The sequence below is a fragment of the Sorex fumeus genome, unplaced genomic scaffold, assembly GCF_029834395.1.
Source record: "Sorex fumeus unplaced genomic scaffold, SorFum_2.1 ptg000098l, whole genome shotgun sequence".
NCBI classification, from domain to species: Eukaryota; Metazoa; Chordata; class Mammalia; order Eulipotyphla; family Soricidae; genus Sorex; species Sorex fumeus.
Window position 1 is genome coordinate 15,251,032 of NW_026606155.1, and position 13,050 is coordinate 15,264,081.

Here is a 13,050-nt window from a genome sequence, read left to right on the forward strand (position 1 = left end):
TATTGCTATGGGGTTTTGTCCCATTTTTCTGTTGAAATTTGCTGTATTTGAGGGACCTGTCTTGCCTTAAAGTAGCCCATTTAGTTGTTCTTGTAACCATGGTTTTGAGCCTATGAAGTTCCTGAGCTGTTGTTTGTCTGTGATACTGTGTGTTGTTCCTTCTATTATGAATGAGAGTCTCACTGGGTAAAGTATTTTTGGTGAGGCATTTATTTCATTGAGTTTTTTTCCACTATATCCCACTACTGTTTTCAGGCCATGAGAGTTTCATCAGACAAATCAGCTGTTAATCTTAAGGATGTTACTTTATAGGAAATTTCTGTCTTTGATCTTGCTGTTTTGAGCATTTTGTCTCATCTAAGGTTTTTGTCAATTTGATCATGATGTGTCTTGGGGTATTTTAATTCAGATTTCTTCTAGCTGGTACCCTTTGGGCCTCCTGAACATGGTCGCTTGTTTTCTTCAGCTCTGGAAATTTTGTAGCAATGACGTCTTTGACAGTTTCTTCTTCATCAGGGTTTTCTTCCTGTCCCTCTAGGACTCCAATAATTCTTATGTTACCTCTCTTGGCTTCATCACGATCTTCTCTTGCCATCTGTTCCCGAATTGTGAGTCTCTTTTCCATTTTCTGCTCTTTTCTGGAGAGTCTCTGAACTTCATCTTCAAGCTCACTGATTCTGTCCTCAGCAGCTGTTACTCTGCTGCTGAGGCCTTCCAGTGAGTTTTTCAATTTGCCTACCAGGTTTTTCAGGTCTGACATTTCCATTTGTAATTTTGTTTGCAATTTCCTCATTTCTACCTTTAAATCCTCTTGTCTTTTATTGGCATTGCTTTCCATTGTTTCTTTTAGCTCCCTAAGCATTCTCAGTAGCTCCCTTCTAAATTCCTTGTCAGAGAGGTTGTCTAGCACTTCATTACTCTTGGTGTCTTCTGGGCTAGCCTCTCCAATAAGTAAGCTTGGTGCACCTCTGTGTTGCTTTACCAATGTGACCTGTGTGGTTGAGACCTTCATGCTGACTGTTACTATTCTGCTTATGATGCAGAATTAATTAAGATGGGCTTAATGAATTTTGGCTAATGTGTTTCTGGTGGTTAAGCTAACCTAGTGAATGTTTCGTCTAAGAGGATAAGTTATGGTTCCTATGTGATATGTTGGGGGAGAATAACTCGCGGAGAATAAATGCTAACACAGCCACGGCTCCCGGAAGGGACCCTGCCATGGGGTGGGTCCCTGAATGAGTGAGAAGAGGGTTTCCGGAATGAATCAGATTTTGGTGCATGTGGTGTGCCTCAGTTCCCTTCCCCCGCTGACTAAGGATGGAAACCAGTCGTTCTTAGGGGGTCTAGTTAGACGCTCAGCTCTGGGAAGGGGCCCTCCCGCTGGGCGTGTTCCTGGATGAGTGAGCAGAGGGTGCCCGAATGGTTCAGCTTTGGGTGTGTGTGGTGTGCCTCAATTCCCGTTCCCCATAGACCAAAGATGAAAACCAACTGTTCTCAGGGGGTCTAGTTAGACACACAACCTCGGGAAGGGGTCCTGCCGCTGGGCTGGTACCTGGATAAGTGAGCAGAGGGTGCCTGGAATGGTTCAGCTTTGGGTGCATGCGGTGTGCCTCAGTTTCCATCCCGCGTAGACTGAAAACCAGCCGTTTTCAGGGGCTCTAATTAGATGCCCAACCCTGGGAAGGGGCCCTGCCGCTGAGCAGGTACCTGACTGAGTGAGCCTAACTACAGTTCTTGAAGTTAATTGTTTTCTGATGCAGTGAGGTAAAGGTTTTTCTGAGAAGAGGGAGACTAGATAAACAGAGTTTAATAATTCTGCCTAAGGAATTGGCTGATTTTATTTTAAATAGAACATTTAAAAAATTCTTATCTAAGACCGATATCAAGAGCAATAGAGGTCTTGAGTGTAAGCTCTAAAGAGGATGATAATTTTTCATAATACTCATAGCAACAAATGAATATATCAACTAGAACCCTTTTTTTGGGGGGGGGCATACTTATGGGCTACTCGTGGCTCTTTGCTGTGGGTGATGGTTGTTCCCCATGGGGAATTCGGAATGCTGGAGATTGAATACCAGGATTATCAGCTAGAATTTTAATGCAGATAATCAAATCAAAGAAAGAGACAACTATGAAGAGCTCTTTTGTGATCAGAGAATACCCCAAAGACTGGCAGCACCCTTCCCCTGCAAAGAGGTGTAATTTTAATTGAATCAGACCATGGATCAGTTTATACCGCAGGGCATCCAGAAGAAAGAGCGTTACTTGGCAGTTAATAGAGACTCTAAACACAATATCATCCTCGTTAGACTAGTCAAGAGCTTAAAGGGAGAGATCAGGGAACTAGACAGTTGAAAGGAGTCCAGCTAAAACCACAGTCATTCCTGGTGGTTGTGGAGACTGTGCACAAACAGAGGGCTCACCTCTGAGTAATGATTTAGAGACAAAACAAGGAAGGGTGAATTGGTTTCATTGGACTATTCTAGCCAATCGGCTACCATACACAAAAGATAACAACGTTTCCCCCAATGGAGGGAATGAGTCAGTATTCCCACTTGATAGAGTATATTATCTGCAATACCCATTTCAACAAGCATGACAAAACATAAAAAGAAACTGAAAAGTGTGACTCTTATGTCGGAAGGAAGCAGGGGAACCAGATGTGGTACTTAAAGATTTTAAATCAGCTGTTGTAAATTTGTTCAAAGAACCAAAGGAAAGCAGTTTTTAAAGAGAATTAAAGTGTATCTGATGACAGTCTTTCTCTAAATGGGAACTATTAATAAAAAATATGAGAATTACTTAAAATATGGAAATTCTGGAATCTCCTTGATGTGCTGCTTCATGGAGAAAGTATAAGGGAAATGAAAAATTCACTTAAAAGCCTCAGTAGATAGTGTAACCTATAAGGAGAAAGGATCTTCAAACTTTAGAATAAATTAGTGAAGACCATGTACTCTAGAGAGAAAAATGAGTAAAAATGAACATGTTTTCCAAGAATGTGAGAACCAACATACTTGTGTTGGAAATCGCAGAGGATCAAAAGGAGCCAAAGGATCTAAACAATATAGGAGAAGTAATGTCAAAAAGTTCCTTATTTGAAGAAAATCATTATACATATATCCCAGAAACCTAATTATTTCCAGATGGAAAAAAATGTAAAGAGATCTGAACATATTACAGTCAAAGACTTAAGGACAAAGACAATGAGAAAAATTTTAAGTCATTAACAAAAATGTTACTTATCTTGCTTGAGGGAATCCAATAAGATTAATAGGTAACTTCTCAGGAGAAACAATGAGGAATAGAAATTAATGGAAATATAGTCACAGCGAAAAGAATGTCAATTTTCAGTCTTAAGTCTCAAAAATTATTTTTAAAACAATTTAAAAGAGAATTTTGGAGAATTTAAGTCTACAAGTCTTAAGTCTACAAAATTATTATTTTTTAAAAGAGAATTTTAAAAAGAGAATTCTCAGATGAAAATTGAGAGTTTCCAGGAGACCAATTTTTTGAGAAGTGCTAAAGAACATTATCTTTAGGTTGTAAGCATTTAACAGCCAAGTGTAATTCAAATCTACACAGAATAACAGATGCTAGTAGAGTTCTTTGATTCTACCACCTTAGTAATGGAAGATTGCCTCAGTAAAATTGCTGCGGAATCCGGGACTGTCAACTGGAGGTAGCTCAAGTCCCATCTGATAAGGGGTTAATATGTAGGATGTAAAAGACATTAGTAGAAGAAAAAAACCTCCAACCCCATCAAAAAATGGGGAGAAGAAGTAAACAGAAGCTTCCACAAAAAAGAAATACAAATGGCCAAAAGGCACATAAAAAAATTGCTCTACATCGCTAATCATCAGGGAGATGCAGATCAAAACAACAATGAGATATCATCTCATACCACAGAAACTGGAACACAACAAAAAGAACAAGAATAACCAGTGCTGATGCATATATGGGGAGAAGGGGACTCTCTTTTATTGTTGGTAGAAATGTTGACTAGTCCAGCCTTTTTGGAAAACAATATGGGCTTTCCATAAAGAACTAGAAATTGAGCTTCCATATAGCCCATCAATCTCAATTCTGGGAATATATCCCAACGGTGCAAAAGAGCACAGTAGAAATGGCATCTGCACCTGTATGTTCATTGCAACACTGTTCACAACAGCCGGAATCTGGAAACAACCTGATTGTCTGAGAACAAATGACTGGTTAAAGAAACTTTGGTACATCTACACAATGGAATGCTATGCAGATGTTAGGATAGATGAAGTCATGAAATTTGCTTATAAGTGGATAGACATGAAGAGTATCATGCTAAGTGAAATGAGTCAGAAAGAGAGGGACAGACATAGAAGAACTGCACTCATTTGTGGAATATAAAATAACATGAGACTGACACCCTAGGACAGTAGAGACAGGCCCAGGAATATTGATCCCTGATTAGCAGCCTGTGTCATGAGCTGAGGGAGAAGGCAGGTGGGATAGAGGAGGTATCATTAAGTCAGTAATGGTTGGAGGGATCATTTGGGATGGGAGATGTGTGCTGGAAGTAGGTAAAGGATCAAACTGATAGCCTCTCAGTATCTGTATTGCAAACCATGATGCCCAAAAGTAGAGAGATATTACGGGGTAAATTTTCTTCTGTAGAGGCAGGGGGAGGTGTAGGATGGGGGGGATACTGGGGATATTTGTGGTGGAAAATGGGCACTGGTGGAGGAATGGGTGTTTGATTATTGTATGACTGAAACTCAAAGCTCCCTTTCTGAAAGCTTTGTAACTGTATCTAACGGTGATTCAATTAAAAAAAAAAACTAATCTTGCTCGCAGGGCTGGAGCGATAGCACAGCAATAGGTTGTTTGCCTTGCACGCAGCCAACATGGCCGACCCGAGTTCGATTCCTCCGCCCCTCTCGGAGAGCCCGGCAAGCTACCGAGAGTATCTCGCCTGCACGGCAGAGCCTGGCAAGCTCCCCGTGACATATTCGATATGCCAAACACAGTAACAACAAAGTCTCCAATGGAGACGTTACTGGGCCCGCTCGAGCAAATCAATGATCAACGGGAGGGCCTTTACCTTTACCTTTACCTTAATCTTGCTCTGAATTATTAATAGAGCTGGTAGGGCCCTTTCTACAGCCTTGCATGTGGCTGATCCAGGTTTGATCTCTGGGATCTTGTATGGCTCACGGAATACCTCCAGGAGTGATTTCTGAGTGAGAGCCAGGAATAAACTATGAACATTATTGGTATGGCCCCCAAACAACAACAACAACAAAAAGCCAACCAACAAAAAGTCTCAATAGTGACAGTCTTGTAGCATTGAAATCCCCCTCTTCTTGCAACTAGTGAAGACTAGTAGGGAAAACTGCAGGCACTTTTTTTTGTTTCTATTGAAGTAAACCTGGAATTAGGTATTGGAGTCCTGTGTCTTTTGCTCGCAAGTGAGTTTGGGTTGGAGAAAGGGAGCTTTAGTTCTTTGTCTTGACATAGAATTTTTGGAACAGTGCTTGAGAGCTTAGACCTTCTGTGGATGAACATGTAGCCTTACACTGGGAACTGGATATAGAGGAAGATCTTTCTTCTATGATTAGAGTGTTATTCTAGTCACACTTAGGGAGCAGTAAGGACAGGTCTACGTTATAACTTAGAATCCACAAATTCATGTATACCAAAATTTAGGGTTTTTTGGGTAGGTGGGTGGGTTGTTCCCAAGATTTTTACAAATAAGGCTTGGGTGCACATTGGTGATTCTCTGCTAACAGCATTTCAGCAGTTCAAAACATCCAAGGATGATAATATCACTCGGGCTCTGTTTACCGGACAGGTCAAGGGTACCTTTTGCCAGCTTCATGGTGTTGGGGATCTGCAGAACCGTACTCTATAGTTCAGGGGCTGTGGAGGGAGTGATGGACCTCCAGGGTTGACCTCAGTTTGATTGGGGGTACCACAAAGGGCCAAGAATTGAACCCAATTTGGCACATGCCTGGCTGTACTCAGGACCTTTTCTAGTTCTTTTCTCAGGGATTAATCCTGGCAGTGTTTGTGGTGCCAGCCACAAGCTGAATGTGTGTCTGCTGAGCCCCTTACATTGCTGTTCCTTAGAAGATATTGTGTACCAGGATAAAAAAAAATGTACACTCAGTATCAGAGAGACAAAAAAAATAACAATAGATGGAAACAAAGAAAGGTTCCCAAGAGATATATGGGATACACACATTATTCTGGTAAGAATGGCATTTATCACAAGAATGGAAAAGAACAAATGGTGGGAGTGTGGTGAAAGAGGAACCATTATTTACTGCAGCAGCAAGTGTCAGTTCATCCTGACTTAGGAGAAAACAGTATGGAGATTTTTCAAAAAGGTTCGGATTAGCTCCCATTTGACCCAACTATCCTGCTTCTAGGCTAGGGCTGGAGCCATAGCACAGCGGGTAGGGCGTTCGCCTTACAAGCGGCCAACATGGCCGACCCGAGTTCGATTCCTCCGCCCCTCTCGGAGAGCCCGGCAAGCTACCGAGAGTATTCGATATGCCAGACACAGTAACAACAAAGTCTCCAATGGAGACGTTACTGGGCCCGCTCGAGCAAATCGACGATCAACGGGAGGGCCTTTAACTTTACCTTTACCTTTATCCTGCTTCTAGGTATCCACTCCAAAACATGAAACCATAAACTTGTAAAGATATATGCCCATCTATGTTCATTTGAATCTCTTAGTTCAGTAACAACTCAAATGTCCAACAACAGAGGAATTGATAAAGAAGATGTGGTATATATACACTATGGAATGTTATGTTACTACAGTTCATGGCAATGTGAATGGAATTGGAGGGTATCTTGGTGAGCAAAATAAGCTACAGGCAAAAGGACAAATACAGGATGATATCACTCATCTGTGGGATATAGAGAACAAAACAATTTTAGTAATTAAATAGTAAATAGTAAATGGTATTTCCGTGTATCACTGTCATCCCCTTGTTCATCGATTTACTCGAGCAGGAGCCAGTAATGTCTTCGTTCGTCCCAGCCCTGAGATTTTAACAGCTTCTCTTTACTTGTTCTTCCCAATGCTGCCATATTCGAGGCTCTTTCAGGGTCAGGTGAATGAGACCTGTTATTGTTGCTGTTTTTGGCATATCAAATATGCCATGGGGAGCTTGCCAGGTTCTGCCGTACAAATGGTATTTAAATAGTAATTAAATATAGTAAACCTTGGACTAAAGAGTGCAAGGTTTGAAGACCAGAAAGAAGGGGAACACATAGGTTGACTTCGAATAACATGGGGATATAAGAAGAGAGAATCTTGTGCATGTGGGGGTATTGAGTGTGGTAACAGAATGCAACAAAACCATAACTGTCAACAAATAATTGGTAAAGTAATATGAGGGGAGGAATGTTGGATGGGTGATCAGATGTAGAAATGGGGGTGGGCAGATCACTGGCACTTTGGTGTGGGGAGGTGTGTAATAGCTTTCTACCTCAATACCAGAAACTGGAACACTATTATAAATCTATTGTCAAAACTATAATAGTGAAATAAAAGAGATATGAGATACAGCAAAAGTTCTAAAGTTTATGATATACATGTCATTAGAGTCCTAAAAGCAGAAGATGAAGTTGGAAAATATTTGGAGATAAAAAGTTTCTGTATTCTGCAATTGTAAGAACTTCAAACAGAGTACATACAATGATAACAACTGGATTTGACTTTCATAGTACATTTAGTACAGCATAGAGAACGAGAAAAACCCTAAACATAGCTTCAGGCAGTAGGAGACTGAAAAATAAATCATCAGATAATTTTCATACCTGCTGAAAATATCCTTTAAAAGTAAAAGTTAAGTCTATTTCTTGACAACAAAAAACAATGAATTCAATTTAAGCAGAACCGTATTAAGGAAGATGCTAACGATAATTTGTTTTTCTTTTTGAGGCACACCTGGCTATGCTCAGGGTTTATTCCTGGTTCTGTGCTCAGGGCTCACTCCAGGAGGGGCTTAGGGATAATATGGCGTGATGAGGATTGAACCTGGGTTGACTGTCTATAAGGCAAGTGCCTCACCCACCATACTACCTCTAGGCCCCCTTAAGATAATTTTCTTTTGAAGAAAGAAAGAACAATGAATGGGAACGAAGACCAGTGTTTGGTTCAATCACAGTTACTGTCACTATCCTTTCATTGTTCATCGATTTGCTCGAGCGGGCCCAGTAAGTCTTCATTGTGAGACTTGTTACTCTGCTTCGCATATCAAATACATCACAGATAGCTTGCCAGGCTTTGCTGTGTGAGTGAGATACTCTCGGTAGCTTACCGGGCTCTCTGAGAGGGGCAAAGGAATTGATCCCGAGTCAGTCTGGTCGGCTGCGGGCAAGGCAAACGCCCTACTGCTGGAAAATCTAAATGAACATTTATTTAACGTGGCAGTCATGTGTTAGTTGTATTTAACTTATTTACACAATTAAAATTACATCACTAATAATGCTTAATTTGGAAAGTCATATGTTGAATAAAAGTCTTTAAAATGACCTTAGTTCTATGATGAAGAAAGTTATAAAATTATAAATATGTTTTACATGTTAGTAAGGCAATAATGCATATAGTAATGTCTAAGGTAACCACCAGGAGTATAAAAAGTATTTAGTAGAGGGGAGAAATTAAAACAGTTTAAAAAATAAGTACTTCTAAGAGAAAACATGAGAGAAAAATTTTAACAACATTGCACAAAAATTTCTTAATAGCAAACATAAATTAAATATAAATTCAACTTTAGCAAAGAAAAAAAATTCTGTATTATACTATGTAAAGAAAATGAAAAGCAGAAACACCCAAGCCACATTGGAAGAAATATTCACAATGCATATACTCTAACACAAGATTAGTGTCACCTTTATAAATCATTCATATTTATTTAGTTTCTTTCAGTAGTGCCTGGTTGTTTTAAGACTTGTAATTAGTATAAAAGAAAAATCATAATGTTTTAATAATGATTTATATACTATAAACTTGTAACTAATTTATAAACTATGAAAATTCAACATTCATTAATTAGAGAAACTTTTAATGAACTGGAAGAGATGAAAACTTCCTGATACTAAAGAATATTTACCAAAACTCTATGGGACGCCTTGTAGTTAGCAGTGAAATATTGATTGTGAAGGAGGCCGTTTGGTGATCCAGACAGTAATGAAAGGAAAGAGAAAAGTATCCAGTTGAAAGAGAGTTGAAAATGTTATTTCAATTTCTTTTCTTTCTTTTTGCTTTTTTGGGTCACACCCAGAGATGCACAGGTGTTACTCCTAGCTCATGCACTCAGGAATTACTCCTGGTGGTGCTTGGGAGACCACATGGGATGCTAGGAATTGACCCTCAGTCAGCTGCATGCAAGGCAAATGCCCTACCCATTGTGGTATTGCTCCAGCCCTTAATTTCTAAGTAAAATTGGTAAAAGTCTGACACGTTGTCAGGGTCATTCTGGTAAAGTTCAGCCTGGAGGTCTGGTCTGATGATGATGTGTTTTGCCTGGGGCTTTGCTTCCAGGATCTTACCTGGCAGTGCAGAGGGAACCACATGATGCTGACAGTGGAACTGCAGTGCCTCTTTGTGTGCTAAGGCTTGTTCTTTACCAGTTGAACTATCTTGTGTCCTTGATCAAACTTTTAAGACTAAAATGAAACAAACCTGTGCTTGCACAAAACTTATTATCCTTATTATTTGTTTTCTATGGGCTGGAGTGATAGCACAGTGGGTAGGGCCTTGCATGCAGCCAACATGCAATTGGTTCCTCCATCCTGCTCAGAGAGCCTGGCAAGCTGCCGAGAGTATCTCACCCGCACGGCAAAGCCTGGCAAGCTACCCGTGACGTCTTCGATATGCCAAACATAGTAACAACAAAGTCTCACAATGGGTACGTTACTGGGCCCGGTTGAGAAAATCGATGAACAACGGGAGGACAGTGATTCTGATTATTTGTTTTCTATAAAATGAGGCCTGCATAACCATGCCAACAGACTGCGCCAGGCTGTTTTCACTCAGGGTGCCCCAGAGTGGGCAGGTGAGAGCCCTCCCCACCCCAAGGGACCCAGCTCCAGCAGCCGACCTCTACTACCCAACTGCCACCAAGTTCCAGGCCATTTTCCGGACTCTCGGACTGAGCATCATGCATGAATGAAGTCCAGTGGAACTCAGATAATGGGAACTTTGTGACCTTGGACTCTGTACTCAATGGGACCCAGGAGCAGAGATCCTCTGCCTGCTTCCCCCAGTCTCCAGTGACCCAGGGTTCACACCCATAAGCCACACCCTGCTGGCACCACATAATCTCATCAGCCACCCTTCAGAATTCAGGGCTGCTCCTCCCAGATGGGAGTATAAAATGAGGCCCCCATAACCATGCCATCGGACTCTGCACCAGGTTGTTTTCACTTGGGGTGCCCCAGAGTGGGGCTGGTAAGAGCCCTCCCCACCCCAAGGGACCCAGCCTCAGCAGCCGACCTCCACTACCCAATGGCCTTCATGCTCCAGGCCACTTTCCCGACACATCATAAGATACTTTCTACCCATTTTTTATAACTACCACAGCATATTTGATGGTGTTCAGACAGTAGTTAACAAATCATAGAGAGAGATATATAAATATATGCCTCTCAGAGAACCGGGCAAGCTACCAAGAATATCCTGCCTGCATGGGAAGAGCCTGGCAAGCTCCTGGTGGCCTACTCGATATGCCCAAACCAGTAAGGACAACCTTGCAAGGGCTTCCAATCATTGGGAAGAGACGAATAAGGAGAGGCTGCTAAAATCTCAGTGCTGGGAGGAAGAGACTTTACTGGCACCTGCTCCAGTAAATCAACGGGATGACAGTGATACAGTGATTTGTTTTCATTGAGATAAACTTTAAAAAGAATAAGTAGAATGTATGCAGTTTTTTTTTAATTTGGAAAATACACGTAATATTTTTTTAAACATGGAGAGGTTCTTAAGATACTTAGATAGAACAAACAGATAGATATAGAACCAGAGTAAGATCCAGCAGCTGACCTCCACTACACAACCGTTGCCAAGCTCCAGGCCACTTTCCGGACTTGAATTCTAACTGGCTTCTGAGATCAGATGAGTTCAGGTACGTTCAGGATGGTATGGCTATAGAATTGAATTCTCATTGATTTAGAAAGCATATTGAGTTCATCAACATTGTCTGAATATTGCAAACTATACAGCTTGGCGAGTGTGGTATCCTTTGACTAACTTTATTATGGGTAATATTAAAGAAATATCTTAGAAAGCCATCTCTTTCTATGTCTACTGGAGTGAATAAAAAGGGTGGTGATAGGGTATGATAATTTTTATTGTGATAAAAAACACCTAATACCAAAATTCACTATTTCAACCCTTTCCAATATGCTACTCAGTGATATCAGAAACCTTCTCTTGGTTTTGCAGCTATCACTGAAAACATCTAGGTCACCACTGGGACTCTAAACAGTCACTCCCCCCAACCTCTGTCAACTACTGTTTACTTTCTGTCCTTATGATTTTGACACTTATAATTTTGACTATTCTAAGTAGCATCATAGGCTTATTTCACTTACCATAAAATTCATCTGTGATGTGGCATGTGTCAGAATATTTTCCTCCCTTAAAAGGCTAAATAGAATTTTGTTATGTGTACATACCATTTTGCTTATCTACTGATAGTCAGTTGGACTATTCACCTCTTAACTGACATCTTGTTGATTTTATGTTGTGGAATAATGCTGCCAGGAACATGGGTGTACAAATATTACTTTGAGAGCTTGTTTTTAATTATTTTGGATGTATTATTAGAAATGGTATTGCTGCATCTTACGGTAATCAGTTTTAAGTTTTGGAGGAACCACCGCTTTCTGTTTTGTATATAAGCATACAGTAAATGAACCATTTTCCCTTCCTACCAGCGATGCACAAGAGCTCCATTTTTCTATCCTTGCTAAGTAACACTTATTATTTTCAGTTCTATAGTAATCATCCTAGCAGATATGAGGTGATATCTCAGTGCATCATTATTTTTGTTTGAAACAATACTTTATAAAAGAAAGAAGTGTTCTTTTATTTAGTCCTCATTAGCATGTATTTTCTCTCCTGTCTAAAATACAAAAAGATGATTTTTTTCCCCCAAACTCACAGAGTAATTGTGTCATACATGATAATATGCCTGTTTTGTTTCAAATATACTCTCTATAATGATGTAAAGTAACAATAAGTGTTATTTAGTTTTCCCTCATTGGATTTCATGCAATTAGAAAGAGAAATAATTTGAAATAAAATGATATCGCTCCATTGCAACTGTATAATTTATTTTGCTAAGTCTTCTCTATTGCCGTGTTATCTTGACAGGACCCAGGTACACATCTTCCACTGATACCTAATTTGATCTATTATATTTCATAGCAAATATCTATAATGATTATCTTCAATCAGAAGCAGTCCCAAATACCACTCTGCTTAATGCAGAATAGTTTTATACTATTTATATTCAAATTTACTTCTCCCAGAGTACCTGCTTTAAACATGAGCGTTGCAGAGCTAAAATTACCAGCCAAAAAGAATGTGAGAAAAATTTGGAAAACACAAAAGTACTTGAGATACACATTCCACGGTCAGAATTTCCCTCTTGTGTTGCTTGGGTCTAAGTGTTAATTATAGGACCCTTTGTGTCTTAAGTTTAACACTGAAGAAATGTGTATTTAAAATGTTCTGGGTGGTGAACATCCTGGCTAATGAAAAAGAAGTTAATATCTTATTTCTTCACAAAGAGATGAATGTATTTAATTAATTGAACATTGTTTCCTATACTTTGCTTAAGCTTAGTATCATGTTTCATTAAGGACTACTAGGAAACTATAGTTATGTGAAGCAGATATGTTCTCATAGGATTTGTGGAGAAATAATTATTTTAATCATCAAGAAAGACTTAGGGATCTGGTATTTGGGATTAATGCCCTTTGTGTATCTGAACTCCTTTGGCAAAAAGAAAACAATGATGATATATGTGATCATAATTAATA

General features: G+C 39.8%; 1 protein-coding gene across 1 annotated transcript in view; it reads left to right on the forward strand.

Annotated features, from left to right (window-relative positions):
• The window catches only part of CEP128 (centrosomal protein 128), a 512,196-nt gene that overhangs the window by 128,298 nt on the left and 370,848 nt on the right, over nt 1-13,050 (forward strand). The gene's annotated exons all lie outside the window — the stretch shown is intronic.